Source organism: Ascaphus truei, unplaced genomic scaffold (assembly GCF_040206685.1).
Source record: "Ascaphus truei isolate aAscTru1 unplaced genomic scaffold, aAscTru1.hap1 HAP1_SCAFFOLD_1917, whole genome shotgun sequence".
Lineage (NCBI taxonomy): Eukaryota > Metazoa > Chordata > Amphibia > Anura > Ascaphidae > Ascaphus > Ascaphus truei.
In genome coordinates this window covers 28,898-47,698 of record NW_027454821.1, presented here as the reverse complement: position 1 = coordinate 47,698, position 18,801 = coordinate 28,898, and the positions used below count along the sequence as shown (strand labels likewise).

Genomic DNA, 18,801 nt, shown 5'->3' with positions numbered 1-18,801 from the left:
AGCGCCGGGGGGGCAAAGGTACGAGCGCCTGGGGGCAAAGGTACGAGCAACGGGGGGGCAAAGGTACGAGCGCCGGGGGCAAAGGTACGAGTGCCGGGGGGCAAAGGTACGAGTGCCGGGGGGGCAAAGGTACGAGCGCCGGGGGGGCAAAGGTACGAGCGACGGGGGGGCAAAGGTACGAGCGCCGAGGGGCAAAGGTACGAGCGCCGGGGGGGCAAAGGTACAAGCGCCGGGGGGCAAAGGTACGAGCGACGGGGGTGCAAAGGTACGAGCGCCGGGGGGGCAAAGGTACGAGCGCCGGGGGGGCAAAGGTACGAGCGACGGGGGGGCAAAGGTACGAGCGACGGGGGTGCAAAGGTACGAGCGACGGGGGTGCAAAGGTACGAGCGCCGGGGGGCAAAGGTACGAGTGCCGGGGGGGCAAAGATACGAGCGACGGGGGGGCAAAGGCAAATTGTCACCCTAGGCGTGTGGTGCTGGGCCGGAGGATTGTTGACTTCCAGGTTCTGATCGTCGAGACAACCTGCCAGCCCCCAGAATGCTTAGACAGAGGGCGAATTCCGATTGTACTATACAGACCAGGTGATATACACAGGTTAATCATCTCAGCTTCATCTCCACCCAGCTGTAAGTACAATTATTTTAATAACGGGGTGGTTTTTTTGCTAGTTTATAAAAGATTCCCTTTAATATGTAATGTCTATAAGTATTTTCTGCGTCTCCGAGTATAAACCCCCCTAATACTCCTCACGTGTAATAACTAGATACTATACTGTAAGTAACACTGTATCCCCGGGGTGCAGCCCCCCCAGATATGTCTGATCTGTCCCGTGCTGAGCGTATTATTACACCTGTGATAACCTGTAACATTCTCTAACAGATCTGTAAAGATGCTTCTCTCCCAGAGACCTCTGCTGCTCGCGCTTCTCCTGGGGATAATCTCCATCGTCACATTGGTGGAATCGGCCAAATATGAGACGTAAGAAATGGAGTTTGTGGGACAGAGAAAGGAATAGAGATTTATTGGTGCTGTGTGTAGGATTGTAGCTGGGGATCCTTCATGTGATGCGTACCTGATATTAACCTTGTAACTGATATTAACCCTCCTGTGCCTGTTCCATAAGCAGCCTGCCTTACGTGTTATTACATCTCTCTGCGTGTTATTATATGTCTCTGTGTTATTATATCTCTGTGTTATTGTATCTCTCTGCGTGTTATTATATCTCTCTGCGTGTTATTATATCTCTCTGTGTGTTATTATATGTCTCTGTGTTATTATATCTCTGTGTTATTGTATCTCTCTGCGTGTTATAATATCTCTCTGCGTGTTATTATATCTCTCTGCGTGTTATTATATCTCTCTGCGTGTTATTATATATCTCTGCGTGTTATTATATGTCTCTGCGTGTTATTATATCTCTCTGTGTGTTATTATATCTCTGCGTGTTATTATATCTCTCTGCGTGTTATTATATCTCTGCGTGTTATTATATCTCTCTGTGTGTTATTATATCTCTCTGTGTTATTATATCTCTGCGTGTTATTATATCTCTCTGCGTGTTATTATATCTCTCTGTGTGTTATTATATCTCTCTGTGTTATTATATCTCTGTGTGTTATTATATATCTCTCTGTGTTATTATATCTCTCTGCGTGTTATTATATATCTCTGCATGTTATTATATCTCTGCGTGTTATTATATCTCTCTGCGTGTTATTATATCTCTCTGCGTGTTATTATATCTCTCTGTGTGTTATTATAACTCTCTGTGTTATTATATCTCTCTGCGTGTTATTATATCTCTCTGTGTTATTATATCTCTCTGCGTGTTATTATATCTCTCTGTGTTATTACATCTCTCTGTGTGTTATTATATCTCTCTGCGTGTTATTATATCTCTCTGTGTTATTACATCTCTCTGCGTGTTATTATATATCTCTGTGTTTTTTATCTCTCTGTGTTATTATATCTCTGCGTGTTATTATATCTCTCTGCGTGTTATTATATCTCTCTGTGTGTTATTATATCTCTCTGTGTTATTATATCTCTGTGTGTTATTATATATCTCTCTGTGTTATTATATCTCTCTGCGTGTTATTATATATCTCTGCATGTTATTATATCTCTGCGTGTTATTATATCTCTCTGCGTGTTATTATATCTCTCTGTGTGTTATTATAACTCTCTGTGTTATTATATCTCTCTGCGTGTTATTATATCTCTCTGTGTTATTATATCTCTCTGCGTGTTATTATATCTCTCTGTGTTATTACATCTCTCTGTGTGTTATTATATCTCTCTGCGTGTTATTATATCTCTGTGTTATTATATCTCTCTGCATGTTATTATATCTCTCTGTGTTATTACATCTCTCTGTGTGTTATTATATATCTCTGCGTGTTATTATATCTCTCTGTGTTATTACATCTCTCTGCGTGTTATTATATCTCTCTGCGTGTTATTACATCTCTCTGCGTGTTATTGTATATCTCTGTGTTTTTTTTATCTCTCTGTGTTATTATATCTAGTTGCTTGTGTAGCCGTGACCCCTGATCACCCCAAGGAATGGGAGGTTGCGCTTGCAAAGAGTAGTTGCAAAAGCCCGCGAAGGAGGAGAGTACATTTGGCGGGAGAGGAGCAGTCCCTTGACCCAGCAGCCCTGCGGGGAGGGTCAGGTGGGAGCGTTTAGCCTTTGGGCGGAGGAGTTGCCAGAGATATAGGCAGTGGTTGCGCGCACATGGCGGCAGAGCTATTTGGAGAGACGAGGAGACGGAGATACTGCGCGGGGAGGTTGTACCCCCAGGCGCAGGCCAGGTGCCCAGGCCCAGCTAGCCCTGAGTCACCTTAGAGACAAGCTGAGCTAGGGACACCCTAAGTAAGGGTCTTACCCCCGCACTGTTAGTTTTGCCCGGCACTATTCTATCGAGAAGGAGATCTGGGCTCAGACCCCTTTGGAGTTGCCAGAGTCCGAGAGGGAGCGCCCCGGACCCTGGCGAGGGAAAGAGCGTTGTCCACTCAGAGACTCTTTTCTAAGATTGTGGCGGTCCCGAGCACCGGAGGGCTCGGCAGGTATTTCATCAAGTGCACCAACTGTAACTTTCATTCACCCGAGACACAGTGGCTGCGCAGTCACCCATACACATGCATAAGGCCGGTTGTGAGCGGGAGAACTGAGTAGCATAATTGGACACGGGGTGGGATCACCCGGTGGCGGGATTGGGGGAAGTTGTTGTTGGCGTCCGCTGAGGCGCAAGTTGTTGTTGGCGTCCGCCGAGGCGTGTTAAATAATGTGTACCTGCATACCGGAATGTCATGGCATGTAATGGATCGTGAGTTTGACCTATCAGTAAAAGAGATTGGTTTCAGAACTTGGCTGTGTAAGACTAATTCTTGTATATACGTCCTGCGAAGACTAACTCCCCCTCTGGCGGGATCTGTCGCAGGTGGAGGCGCTGCACCTGACATATATATTGCACGCACCCCAGGCTCTCCGTGGCAGAGGCTCAGGCCCTGTGAGCCAGCAGGTAACACAGCACATAGTAACAGCTCGCCAAGTGATAGGAAGCGGGGCTACACATGTTACATCTGCCTGCGTGTTATTATATCTCTCTGCGTGTTATTATATCTCTGCGTGTTATTATATATCTCTGCGTGTTATTATATCTCTCTGCGTGTTATTATATCTCTGCGTGTTATTATATCTCTCTGCGTGTTATTATATCTCTCTGCGTGTTATTATATCTCTCTGCGTGTTATTATATCTCTTTGCGTGTTATTATATCTGTCTGCGTGTTATTATATCTCTCTGCGTGTTATTATATCTCTCTGCGTGTTATTATACCTCTCTGCGTGTTATTATACCTCTCTGCTTGTTATTATATCTCTCTGCGTGTTATTATGTCTCTCTGCGTGTTATTATATCTCTCTGCATGTTATTAAATCTCTCTGCGTGTTATTATATCTGTCTGCGTGTTATTATGTCTCTCTGTGCGTTATTATATCTCTCTGCGCGTTATTATATATCTCTGCGTGTTATTATATCTCTCTGCGTGTTATTATATCTCTGCGTGTTATTATATCTCTCTGTGCGTTATTATATCTCTCTGCGCGTTATTATATATCTCTGCGTGTTATTATATCTCTCTGCGTGTTATTATATCGCTCTGCGTGTTATTATATCTCTGCGTGTTATTATATCTCTCTGCGTGTTATTATATCTCTCTGCGTGTTATTATATCGCTCTGCGTGTTATTATGTCTCTCTGCGTGTTATTATATATCTCTGCGTGTTATTATAACTCTCTGTGTTATTATATCTCTGCGTGTTATTATATGTCTCTGCGTGTTATTATATATCTCTGCGTGTTATTATATGTCTCTGCGTGTTATCTCTCTCTCTGTGTTAATTATATCTCTCTGTGTGTTATCATATCTCTGCGTGTTATTATATCTCTCTGCGTGTTATCATATCTCTGCGTTTTATTATACCTTTCTGCGTGTTATTATATCTCTCTGTGTTATTATATCTCTGCGTGTTATTATATCTCTCTGCGTGTTATTATATCTCTGCGTGTTATTATATCTCTCTGTGTGTTATTATATCTCTCTGCGCGTTATTATATATCTCTGCGTGTTATTATATCTCTCTGCGTGTTATTATATCGCTCTGCGTGTTATTATATCTCTGCGTGTTATTATATCTCTCTGCGTGTTATTATATCTCTCTGCGTGTTATTATATCGCTCTGCGTGTTATTATGTCTCTCTGCGTGTTATTATATATCTCTGCGTGTTATTATAACTCTCTGTGTTATTATATCTCTGCGTGTTATTATATGTCTCTGCGTGTTATTATATATCTCTGCGTGTTATTATATGTCTCTGCGTGTTATCTCTCTCTCTGTGTTAATTATATCTCTCTGTGTGTTATCATATCTCTGCGTGTTATTATATCTCTCTGCGTGTTATCATATCTCTGCGTTTTATTATACCTTTCTGCGTGTTATTATATCTCTCTGTGTTATTATATCTCTGCGTGTTATTATATCTCTCTGTGTGTTATTATATCTCTCTGCGTGTTATTATATCTCTCTGCGTGTTATTATATCTCTCTGCGTGTTATTATATCTCTCTGCGTGTTATTATATCTCTCTGCGTGTTATTATATCTCTCTGTGTTATTATATCTCTCTGCGTGTTATTATATCTCTCTGCGTGTTATTATATATCTCTGCGTGTTATTATATATCTCTGCGTGTTATTATATCTCTCTGTGTTATTATATCTCTGCGTGTTATTATATCTCTCTGTGTGTTATTATATCTCTCTGCGTGTTATTATATCTCTCTGCGTGTTATTATATCTCTGCATGTTATTATATCTCTGCGTGTTATTATATCTCTCTGCGTGTTATTATATATCTCTGTGTGTTATTATATCTCTCTGTGTTATTATATCTCTGCGTGTTATTATATCTCTCTGCGTGTTATTATATCTCTCTGCCTGTTATTATATCTCTCTGTGTGTTATTATATCTCTCTGCGTGTTATTATATCTCTCTGCGTGTTATTATATCTCTGCCTGTTATTATATCTCTCTGTGTGTTATTATATCTCTGCGTGTTATTATATCTCTCTGTGTGTTATTATATCTCTCTGCGTGTTATTATATCTCTCTGCGTGTTATTATATCTCTCTGCCTGTTATTATATCTCTCTGCCTGATATTATATCTCTCTGTGTGTTATTATATCTCTGCGTGTTATTATATCTCTGTGTGTTATTATATCTCTCTGTGTGTTATTATATCTCTCTGTGTGTTATTATATCTCTCTGCGTGTTATTATATCTCTCTGCGTGTTATTATATCTCTGCCTGTTATTATATCTCTCTGCGTGTTATTATATCTCTCTGCGTGTTATTATATCTCTGTGTGTTATTATATTTCTCTGTGTGTTATTATATCTCTGCGTGTTATTATATCTCTCTGCGTGTTATTATATCTCTGTGTGTTATTATATCTCTCTGTGTGTTATTATATCTCTGCGTGTTATTATATCTCTGTGTGTTATTATATCTCTCTGTGTGTTATTATATCTCTCTGTGTGTTATTATATCTCTCTGCGTGTTATTATATCTCTCTGCGTGTTATTATATCTCTGCCTGTTATTATATCTCTCTGCGTGTTATTATATCTCTGCGTGTTATTATATCTCTGCGTGTTATTATATCTCTCTGCCTGTTATTATATCTCTCTGCCTGTTATTATATCTCTCTGCGTGTTATTATATCTCTCTGCGTGTTATTATATCTCTCTGTGTGTTATTATATCTCTCTGCCTGTTATTATATCTCTCTGCGTGTTATTATATCTCTCTGCGTGTTATTATATCTCTTTGCCTGTTATTATATCTCTCTGTGTGTTATTATATCTCTGCGTGTTATTATATCTCTCTGTGTGTTATTATATCTCTCTGCGTGTTATTATATCTCTCTGCATGTTATTATATCTCTCTGCGTGTTATTATATCTCTGCCTGTTATTATATCTCTCTGTGTGTTATTATATCTCTGCGTGTTATTATATCTCTCTGTGTGTTATTATATCTCTCTGCGTGTTATTATATCTCTCTGCGTGTTATTATATCTCTCTGCGTGTTATTATATCTCTCTGCCTGTTATTATATCTCTCTGTGTGTTATTATATCTCTGCGTGTTATTATATCTCTGTGTGTTATTATATCTCTCTGTGTGTTATTATATCTCTCTGTGTGTTATTATATCTCTCTGCGTGTTATTATATCTCTCTGCGTGTTATTATATCTCTGCCTGTTATTATATCTCTCTGCGTGTTATTATATCTCTCTGCGTGATATTATATCTCTGCGTGTTATTATATCTCTCTGCGTGTTATTATATCTCTGCGTGTTATTATATCTCTCTGCGTGTTATTATATCTCTCTGCCTGTTATTATATCTCTCTGTGTGTTATTATATCTCTCTGCGTGTTATTATATCTCTCTGTGTGTTATTATATCTCTCTGCCTGTTATTATATCTCTCTGCGTGTTATTATATCTCTCTGCGTGTTATTATATCTCTCTGCCTGTTATTATATCTCTCTGTGTGTTATTATATCTCTCTGTGTGTTATTATATCTCTCTGTGTGTTATTATATCTCTCTGCGTGTTATTATATATCTCTTCGTGTTATTACATCTCTCTGTGTGTTATTATATCTCTCTGCGTGTTATTATATCTCTCTGCGTGTTATTATATCTCTCTGCGTGTTATTATATCTCTCTGCGTGTTATTATATCTCTCTGCGTGTTATTATATCTCTCTGCGTGTTATTATATCTCTGCCTGTTATTATATCTCTCTGTGTGTTATTATATCTCTGCGTGTTATTATATCTCTCTGTGTGTTATTATATCTCTCTGCGTGTTATTATATCTCTCTGCGTGTTATTATATCTCTCTGCGTGTTATTATATCTCTCTGCCTGTTATTATATCTCTCTGTGTGTTATTATATCTCTGCGTGTTATTATATCTCTGTGTGTTATTATATCTCTCTGTGTGTTATTATATCTCTCTGCGTGTTATTATATCTCTCTGCGTGTTATTATATCTCTGCCTGTTATTATATCTCTCTGTGTGTTATTATATCTCTCTGCGTGTTATTATATCTCTGCGTGTTATTATATCTCTCTGCGTGTTATTATATCTCTGCGTGTTATTATATCTCTCTGCGTGTTATTATATCTCTCTGTGTGTTATTATATCTCTCTGCCTGTTATTATATCTCTCTGCGTGTTATTATATCTCTCTGCGTGTTATTATATCTCTTTGCCTGTTATTATATCTCTCTGTGTGTTATTATATCTCTGCGTGTCATTATATCTCTCTGTGTGTTATTATATCTCTCTGCGTGTTATTATATCTCTCTGCATGTTATTATATCTCTCTGCGTGTTATTATATCTCTCTGCCTGTTATTATATCTCTCTGTGTGTTATTATATCTCTCTGCGTGTTATTATATCTCTCTGCGTGTTATTATATCTCTGCCTGTTATTATATCTCTCTGTGTGTTATTATATCTCTGCGTGTTATTATATCTCTCTGTGTGTTATTATATCTCTCTGCGTGTTATTATATCTCTCTGCGTGTTATTATATCTCTCTGCGTGTTATTATATCTCTCTGCCTGTTATTATATCTCTCTGTGTGTTATTATATCTCTGCGTGTTATTATATCTCTGTGTGTTATTATATCTCTCTGTGTGTTATTATATCTCTCTGCGTGTTATTATATCTCTGCCTGTTATTATATCTCTCTGCGTGATATTATATCTCTGCGTGTTATTATATCTCTCTGCGTGTTATTATATCTCTGCGTGTTATTATATCTCTCTGCGTGTTATTATATCTCTCTGCCTGTTATTATATCTCTCTGTGTGTTATTATATCTCTCTGCGTGTTATTATATCTCTCTGTGTGTTATTATATCTCTCTGCCTGTTATTATATCTCTCTGCGTGTTATTATATCTCTCTGCGTGTTATTATATCTCTCTGCCTGTTATTATATCTCTCTGTGTGTTATTATATCTCTGCGTGTTATTATATCTCTCTGTGTGTTATTATATCTCTCTGCGTGTTATTATATATCTCTTCGTGTTATTACATCTCTCTGTGTGTTATTATATCTCTCTGCGTGTTATTATATCTCTCTGCGTGTTATTATATCTCTCTGCGTGTTATTATATCTCTCTGCGTGTTATTATATCTCTCTGCGTGTTATTATATCTCTCTGCGTGTTATTATATCTCTGCCTGTTATTATATCTCTCTGTGTGTTATTATATCTCTGCGTGTTATTATATCTCTCTGTGTGTTATTATATCTCTCTGCGTGTTATTATATCTCTCTGCGTGTTATTATATCTCTCTGCGTGTTATTATATCTCTCTGCCTGTTATTATATCTCTCTGTGTGTTATTATATCTCTGCGTGTTATTATATCTCTGTGTGTTATTATATCTCTCTGTGTGTTATTATATCTCTCTGTGTGTTATTATATCTCTCTGCGTGTTATTATATCTCTCTGCGTGTTATTATATCTCTGCCTGTTATTATATCTCTCTGTGTGTTATTATATCTCTCTGCGTGTTATTATATCTCTGCGTGTTATTATATCTCTCTGCGTGTTATTATATCTCTGCGTGTTATTATATCTCTCTGCGTGTTATTATATCTCTCTGCGTGTTATTATATCTCTCTGCGTGTTATTATATCTCTCTGCCTGTTATTATATCTCTCTGTGTGTTATTATATCTCTGTGTGTTATTATATCTCTGTGTGTTATTATATCTCTCTGTGTGTTATTATATCTCTCTGTGTGTTATTATCTCTCTCTGCGTGTTATTATATCTCTCTGCGTGTTATTATATCTCTGCCTGTTATTATATCTCTCTGCGTGTTATTATATCTCTCTGCGTGTTATTATATCTCTGCGTGTTATTATATCTCTCTGCGTGTTATTATATCTCTGCGTGTTATTATATCTCTCTGCGTGTTATTATATCTCTCTGCCTGTTATTATATCTCTCTGCGTGTTATTATATCTCTCTGCGTGTTATTATATCTCTCTGCGTGTTATTATATATCTCTTCGTGTTATTACATCTCTCTGCGTGTTATTATATCTCTCTGCGTGTTATTATATCTCTCTGCGTGTTATTATATCTCTCTGCGTGTTATTATATCTCTCTGCGTGTTATTATATCTCTGCCTGTTATTATATCTCTCTGTGTGTTATTATATCTCTCTGCGTGTTATTATATCTCTGCGTGTTATTATATCTCTCTGCGTGTTATTATATCTCTGCGTGTTATTATATCTCTCTGCGTGTTATTATATCTCTCTGCCTGTTATTATATCTCTCTGCGTGTTATTATATCTCTCTGTGTGTTATTATATCTCTCTGCGTGTTATTATATATCTCTTCGTGTTATTACATCTCTCTGTGTGTTATTATATCTCTCTGCGTGTTATTATATCTCTCTGCGTGTTATTATATCTCTCTGCGTGTTATTATATCTCTCTGCGTGTTATTATATCTCTCTGCGTGTTATTATATCTCTCTGCGTGTTATTATATCTCTGCCTGTTATTATATCTCTCTGTGTGTTATTATATCTCTGCGTGTTATTATATCTCTCTGTGTGTTATTATATCTCTCTGCGTGTTATTATATCTCTCTGCGTGTTATTATATCTCTCTGCGTGTTATTATATCTCTCTGCCTGTTATTATATCTCTCTGTGTGTTATTATATCTCTGCGTGTTATTATATCTCTCTGTGTGTTATTATATCTCTCTGCGTGTTATTATATCTCTCTGCGTGTTATTATATCTCTCTGCGTGTTATTATATCTCTCTGCCTGTTATTATATCTCTCTGTGTGTTATTATATCTCTCTGTGTGTTATTATATCACTCTGCGTGTTATTATATCTCTCTGCGTGTTATTATATCTCTGCCTGTTATTATATCTCTCTGTGTGTTATTATATCTCTCTGCGTGTTATTATATCTCTGCGTGTTATTATATCTCTCTGCGTGTTATTATATCTCTGCGTGTTATTATATCTCTCTGCGTGTTATTATATCTCTCTGCCTGTTATTATATCTCTCTGCCTGTTATTATATCTCTCTGCCTGTTATTATATCTCTCTGCGTGTTATTATATCTCTCTGCGTGTTATTATATCTCTCTGTGTGTTATTATATCTCTCTGCCTGTTATTATATCTCTCTGCGTGTTATTATATCTCTCTGCGTGTTATTATATCTCTCTGCGTGTTATTATATCTCTCTGCGTGTTATTATATCTCTCTGCGTGTTATTATATCTCTCTGCCTGTTATTATATCTCTCTGCGTGTTATTATATCTCTGCGTGTTATTATATCTCTCTGCGTGTTATTATATCTCTCTGCGTGTTATTATATCTCTCTGCGTGTTATTATATCTCTGCGTGTTATTATATCTCTGCCTGTTATTATATCTCTGCGTGTTATTATATCTCTCTGTGTGTTATTATATCTCTCTGCGTGTTATTATATATCTCTTCGTGTTATTACATCTCTCTGTGTGTTATTATATCTCTCTGCGTGTTATTATATCTCTCTGCGTGTTATTATATCTCTCTGCGTGTTATTATAACTCTCTGCGTGTTATTATATCTCTGCGTGTTATTATATCTCTCTGCGTGTTATTATATCTCTCTGCCTGTTATTATATCTCTCTGTGTGTTATTATAACTCTCTGCGTGTTATTATATCTCTCTGCGTGTTATTATATCTCTCTGCGTGTTATTATATCTCTCTGCGTGTTATTATATCTCTCTGCCTGTTATTATATCTCTGCGTGTTATTATATCTCTGCGTGTTATTATATCTCTCTGCGTGTTATTATATCTCTCTGCGTGTTATTATATCTCTCTGCCTGTTATTATATATCTCTGTGTTATTATATCTCTCTGTGTTATTATATCTCTCTGTGTTATTATATCTCTCTGTGTTATTACATCTCTCTGTGTTATTACATCTCTATGTGTGTTATTATATCTCTGTGTGTTATTATATCTCTCTGTGTGTTATTATATCTCTCTGTGTGTTATTATATCTCTCTGTGTGTTATTATATCTCTCTGTGTGTTATTATATTTCTCTGTGTGTTATTATATCTCTCTACGTGTTATTATATCTCTCTACGTGTTATTATATATTTCTGTGTGTTATTATATCTCTCTGCGTGTTATTATATCTCTGCGTGTTATTATATCTCTACGTGTTATTATATCTCTCTGCGTGTTATTATATCTCTGTGTGTTATTATATCTCTCTGCGTGTTATTATATCTCTGTGTGTTATTATATCTCTCTGCGTGTTATTATATCTCTCTGCGTGTTATTCTATCTCTGCGTGTTATTCTATCTCTGCGTGTTATTATACCTCTCTGTGTGTTATTATACCTCTCTGCGTGTTAATATGTCTCTGCATGTTATTATATCTCTGCGTGTTATTATATCTGTCTGCGTGTTATTATATCTCTCTGCGTGTTATTATATATCTCTGCGTGTTATTATATATCTCTGCGTGTTATTATATCTCTGTGTTATATTATATCTCTCTGCGTTATATTATATCTCTCTGCGTGTTATTATATCTCTCTGCGTGTTATTATATCTCTGAGTGTTATTATATCTCTGAGTGTTATTATATCTCTCTGTGTGTTATTATATCTCTCTGTGTGTTATTATATCTCTCTACGTGTTATTATATCTCTCTGCGTGTTATTATATATCTCTGCGTGTTATTATATCTCTGGGTGTTATTATATCTCTCTGCGTGTTATTATATCTCTATGCGTGTTATTATACAGTATCTCTGAGTATTATTATATCTCTCTGTGTGTTATTATATCTCTCTTTGTGTTATTATATCTCTCTCTGTGTTATTATATCTCTCTGCATGTTATCATATCTCTCTGTGTGTTATTATATCTTTGCTATTATATGTTTGCTCAGGTTGCACTCACAGATATTCGGGCCTTTCTGCACACCGTGAGAGCAACTCAGCAAAAACATGGCGAGTTTAAAACCCTGCCGGATATTTAAATCGGACTTTATAGCATAGGCCCTGTAGGAGGACATGTGCAGAGGTACACAATGGAGACTGTTGTAAGGTGAAATTATAACAAGGCTTTATTGTGCCTGTCGCTTAAAACAGCAAAAAAATCAACATAAGCGAAATAGTGAGCCAACCAAAAACCCCTATCTCTGCTTTGGAGACTATCTACACATGTAGCTCAGCCCTCTCTGACTAGGTTGGTTAGCTAAGCTATTTACCAGCCCCAAATCATGGAGACATTTATCAATACACATACATAGATAATAGTCTTATACGAAAAAGTCTTATCTGTTAGCTGGGCTGCTGTAGGGGAAGCTTCTCTGCTCTCTTGGAACCGCACCCTTGTGTGCACAGAAAATGTCAGGCTCCAAGTTTAGAATCTTGTCCCCTTTGTCTTGTGGTCAGCTTGTCACTCAAGACATCTGCCCTTTCTTGGTTCAGCCCCATTGTGGACTAAGGAATCTCTGCTCTGTCTCCAAAGTTCAGCTCAGGTGTGAGCTAAGGAGTCTCACTTCCTGTCTCAAAAGACAGGCTTTTCTAAGCAATCTAATCAGGCAGGTGGTGTTAGTTAATTGCCTACCAGCAGTTAACCACCACACTGCTGGATTAGAGGCACATTTGTGAACAGGGATAAGTCCCCTGTTTGTGGGAAGCTCGGGCTTACCACGACCAAAGCCCATCCTTCCACTCTCATTCGAGATCTTTCTGTGACTTGAATGAGAGTGGATGGAGGAAGAGAACCCTCTGTCCCGCTGGGAATGGAGCCCTTTCTCCAGTTTATTTTTGTCTCCTCCCGAAGGTGCTTGAGATCAGCACTCAGTCGCTCGAGGAGGACTTTTTCCAAGTATAGTCTTTTTACCGAGTGCGCGGTCATGAGATTTCCGTTGCGTCGGGCACTCCTCTTTTTGTAGACAAACTGTATGGCAACAGTTGTAGAGCAGTTAGGACTAGCCCATAGAGTTTTCCGCTCTTGAAGCGGTCTTTCTGCACCTCCCCCACACAACGGAGTCGCCAGTTCAGCTTCTTTGGGACTGAGTTGCACCTCCACCGCCCTTTCCAGAGAACATCCTATTTTTTCAGCTTCCTCAGCTAAGGATTCTTCTGGCTTTGATTCTGCACTCCTACCTCTGTTTGTTGCCTGTTGGGCAGCTCTAGGTTTGGCTAGTACTTTCTTAGGTGGCTCAAACTTCGAAATCTTGTTTTGAAGGTGCGTGGAGTCCCCAACTCTCACTGTACCCTTGTCCCCACGGGCATTAGTTACTGTGGGATACCGGTGCTTGGGCAGAGCCAATACCTTTTTCTGTATTGGACGAATCTGTAAGTTGCTGTTCTGCAGAGTCTCAACCTGTTTGAGTGCGTCTTGCAAGTCTCTTCACAGGGAATTTATCTGCGCACTTTGCTTTCTCTGAGTCTGTATCAGTGTCTCCTTCATATTCTGGAGCTCTGTAATTTTTGTCGTTAAGGTTGCCGCTGCGTCTGTTTTCTCCTTGGTGTACTGACTCAAGGGAATGGAACAGTCTCTCTGTCTTTCCAGCTCTTGCTCCAGTTTCTGAGCCTTCTCACGCTCCCTCTCATACAGAGTCACCTGGTATCGAAGCTCCGCCTCCAATGATGCTCTGAAGACATGCAGCGTGGCCTTTAACTCCTCATACTGCTCTGTGGGGACGTACTGGGTATTCAGACGTTCCTGCAGCGCTTGTACCTCTTTAGCAGCCTGCAGCTTTTCTTCCTGCAGCGTTTGCTGCTTCTCCTCAGCATACTGGAGGTGTGTATGCAGACCTTGCAGTTGGTTCTGCAGTCGGTGCTCTGCTTCAAACTTTTCATCTTTCAAAAGTTTATTTATTTCTTTAACCACGTGCAGTTTTTTATTCTTTCCCTTGACGTGTTCTGTCAACTCAGAATTTTCCTTTTTTAATCTTAAATTTTCTCTTTTTTCAGTCTCTGTACTATTCAGGGCCTCCTTGCAGTCCACCTTCCATTTTTGCACATCTGCTTGGAGGCAGGCTGTCTCCTGGCGTGAGACTTCCATCTCCAGGTTTAGGTTCTGAAGCTCCTTCTGAGAGACTTTGAGATCTAAGTTAAGATGTAGGATAGTTTTCTTTGAAATGTCCAGCTCCTCAGTGAGTCTGTGAAGGTCCTTTCTGGAGACTTCCAGTTCTGTGCGGCAGCTGTTGATCTCATGATGTGAGGCATCCAGTGCTCTGCGGAGTGTATGAACCTCCTTCTGAGATACGTCTACCTCTGTCCGGACACTGTTGACCTCCTGTTGTGAGGCATTCAGCTCTATGCGAAGAGTGTGCATCTCTTGCTGGAAGACTGTCATCTGCTTCAGTGCCTCCTCATACTTCCGCTTCAGCTTAGCCATCATTTTATCAGATTGGCTCTGCTTTTCATCCATGGCGGAAATAGTAGCATTTGCAGAATCTAGCTCAGTCTTGAGATCGTCCAATTCTGTTATGGCCGCAGAGTAAATTGCGAGCACATGTTCCTGTAGCTTCACGTTATTTTCCCGTAGCCGATCACAGTCACGCCTGGCAACCATCAGGGCATCCCCACGGCCGGTCAAGGGATCGACACTCACCGGTTCCGGCTCCGCTTCCCTGGGATGGTTGGTTGAGGTTTTTTCACTATTAGCACCGGACAGACACTTCTTTGGGGTACACGACTTCTGCCTTGGGCCCTCTGGATATTCGGTTAACCGTGGGACGAATTCTCCATTTTCTCTAGGCTGCAGGGCAACTCGGTCCCCCTTTTCCTCCACAGGATTTGCGGACATGTCTGTTCCTTCCACGGTAAGTGAAGAACCGCTTTTCTTTTTCTTTTGTCGCCTTTTTGTTTTGGATGACACCGTCACCTCAGGGATACTGGGGTCTCCATCTTCATTTGAAATTTTAGCAGCGTCACTGGATCCACCTGGCTTTTCTTGCAACTGTAACAGCTGACGGAAATATTCAGAGATCTGCTGCTCCCGCTCTTTCTCCTGCCGATCATATTCGTCAACATAGGGAGCGGTCTTTTCGGTTTGTACCGAGTTCAGGCACCCCCACCATTCTTGGGGTGTTTTGTGGGTGTGACTCGGTTTGCGTTCCCCATAAGAGATGTCTTCCTCCTCATCGGACTGGAAGGGCCACTCTTCCGTGGGGTAGGGTTCATTACAGGAACGCTGTATTTTGTCCTCCATTTTGGGGCTATCAGGTGTAATTTTCTTCCTGTCCTCAGGAGGCGCTATTGCAGCTGTTATCACTGTATTTTCTAGAACCCCAAATTGTGGTAGTCCTACAGGTGGGCATATTTTGCTTGTAGAGGTCGTAGCTCTCACAGGCATCTCCGTAGACGGTTTCTTCCCTTGGGTAAGTTTTACAACATTAGCAGTGCTGTGCATGCATTCACTCTCATCGTCTGAATAAGGCCTGAAGGGACACTGCTCCGTGTGGTGGGGTTCTTTACACCAGGAACACATTTTCTTCCCTATTTTTACAGAGTCTGTATTTGACTTCAGCTGGGTGGCCATTTTAAATTCCCAATGTTCTATTTCTTTAAATACAATGCTTGCTAGCTGCCCATTTTCTGGCTTCAGCAAAGGCATTTGCTTTAAGCCATTTACTTGCTATGTACAATCCCTCCGCTTCAGCAACATAATTTGGTTTTCTGCTTGAGTTCAGTAATTTTCAGTCTCATCTTTGGGTATTATGGCATTCACTCTCCCAAGATACATAGGCAGACTTTTTTTTAATTTATTTTTTTTACTTGCAGAAAAAAAAAAACATTCTTTGCAGTGGAATATTTCTTTCACTCCCGGCAGGGTAACTCAACACTCAGCAATTGGCTTTGGAATACCTTTAACACAGTTCAGCAATCCCTTTTTCCCCTGTAGGGCAATTTTACACTCAGCATTTGTTTGCTAAAAATTCCCCTGCTTCAGCACAGTCTTACATCAATTTTCACACTTTTCTGCATATACTCCATTCACAGCTGGTAGTCCTATGCGGTGTGGCAACCTTTATTTGCAAAATCAGTACCGCTCGTGGGTCACCATCTGTATTCACTGCTTCAGTGAAACTTTTGAAAACAACAAACACCTATCCCTTTTAAGGGCTGACTCACTTCTTGAACCCTGACTATGGCTGGAAGGCAAAACCCCTATTTCAATGACCATATTACACTTTGTGATAGGCAAATAAGGTTTAGCTGCTTCAGCAGTCTCTCTCCTCTTGGGATTGGGGGAAAGAGTCCATCTGTGGTTTTGTAGGTTTCAGTGCAGTGTAAGTTTCCTGCCTGGGTGTGTATCCCTTTAATTCTGATCTCTGCTGCAGGTGAATCTTTGTTTTTGTCTCTCACGTTTGTTTGCAAGACTGTATGCAGGCAAAAGCACAAAAAAAAAATTCCACAGGCAATCTCCGGCTCTTTAAACTTCAAAGGCCACCTCTCATCCCAAATTTCTGACACCATATGTAGGAGGACATGTGCAGAGGTACACAATGGAGACTGTTGTAAGGTGAAATTATAACAAGGCTTTATTGTGCCTGTCGCTTTAAACAGCAAAAAAAATCAACATAAGCGAAATAGTGAGCCACCCAAAAACCCCTATCTCTGCTTTGGAGACTATCTACACATGTAGCTCAGCCCTCTCTGACTGGGTTGGTTAGCTAAGCTATTTACCAGCCCCAAATCATGGAGACATTTATCAATACACAGACATAGATAATAGTCTTATACGAAAAAGTCTTATCTGTTAGCTGGGCTGTTGTAGGGGAAGCTTCTCTGCTCTCCTGGAACCGCACCCTTGTGTGCACAGAAAATGTCAGGCTCCAAGTTTAGAATCTTGTCCCCTTTGTCTTGTGGTCAGCTTGTCGCTCAAGACATCTGCCCTTCCTTGGTTCAGCCCCATTGTGGACTAAGGAATCTCTGCTCTGTCTCCAAAGTTCAGCTCAGGTGTGAGCTAAGGAGTCTCACTTCCTGTCTCAAAAGACAGGCTTTTCTAAGCAATCTAATCAGGCAGGTGGTATAAGTTAATTGCCTACCAGCAGTTAACCACCACACTGCTGGATTAGAGGCACATTTGTGAACAGGGATAAGTCCCCCGTAACAGGCCCCTATGTGTGTTATTATATCTCTCTGCGTGTTATTATATCTCTCTGCGTGTTATTATATCTCTCTGCATGTTATTATATCTCTCTGCGTGTTATTATATCTCTGCGTGTTATTATATCTCTCTGCGTGTTATTATATCTCTCTGCGTGTTATATCTCTCTGCGTGTTATTATATCTCTCTGTGTGTTATTATATCTCTCTGCATGTTATTATATCTCTGTGTGTGTTATTATATCTCTGTGTGTTATTATATCTCTCTGCGTGTTATTATATCTCTGCGTGTTATTATATCTCTGCGTGTTATTATATCTCTCTGCGTGTTATTATATCTCTCTGCGTGTTATTATATCTCTCTGCGTGTTATTATATCTCTCTGTGTGTTATTATATCTGTGTGTGTTATTATATCTCTGCATGTTATTATATCTCTCTGCGTGTTATTATATCTCTCTGCGTGTTATTATATCTCTGCGTGTTATTTTATCTCTGCGTGTTATTATATCTCTCTGCGTGTTGTTACAATTCTCTGTTATTCCTTACTTTCCCCTGTGGCAGTGAATGGGTTAAATCTGTGGGAAATATTTGCCCCCTGACTCCCCGGGGGACATTTCCTGACATCAGTTTGTTGTCTTCTTCTGTAGTGAAGAAGATCAGATGTTGGAGACCAAGAGAGAGGAGAATGAGCAGGGAAATCGCATAGAGAGACTGGCAGGTCTCCTGGAAGAAGTGCGATCTCCTCCTCTCACACGAGAGACACAGGATCATCATAAAGTGACCAGAGAGTCAGAGAATGCTCCTCACTGGCCATTTCCACCGTGGTTTGGGAAAGGTTAATAAATCCCCCATTGATTAAGCTGCTTACATGTGAGCTTTGCAATGTCCTGTAACACTGCACTCTCTGTATAAGGACAATGTCCTATAACACTGCGCTCTCTGTATAAGGACAATGTCCTGTAACACTGCGCTCTCTATATAAGGACAATGTCCTGTAACACTGCACTCTCTGTATAAGGACAATGCCCTGTAACACTGCGCT

At 39.6% G+C, this 18,801-nt stretch overlaps 1 long non-coding RNA gene across 1 annotated transcript; it reads left to right on the top strand.

Annotated features, from left to right (window-relative positions):
• Positions 1–580: 580 nt before the first annotated feature.
• Positions 581–18,504, top strand: LOC142477073 (uncharacterized). The gene is made up of 3 exons (XR_012792166.1): positions 581–626; positions 880–978; positions 18,407–18,504. It is a non-coding gene; the product is annotated as an uncharacterized LOC142477073 (long non-coding RNA).
• Positions 18,505–18,801: the final 297 nt, after the last annotated feature.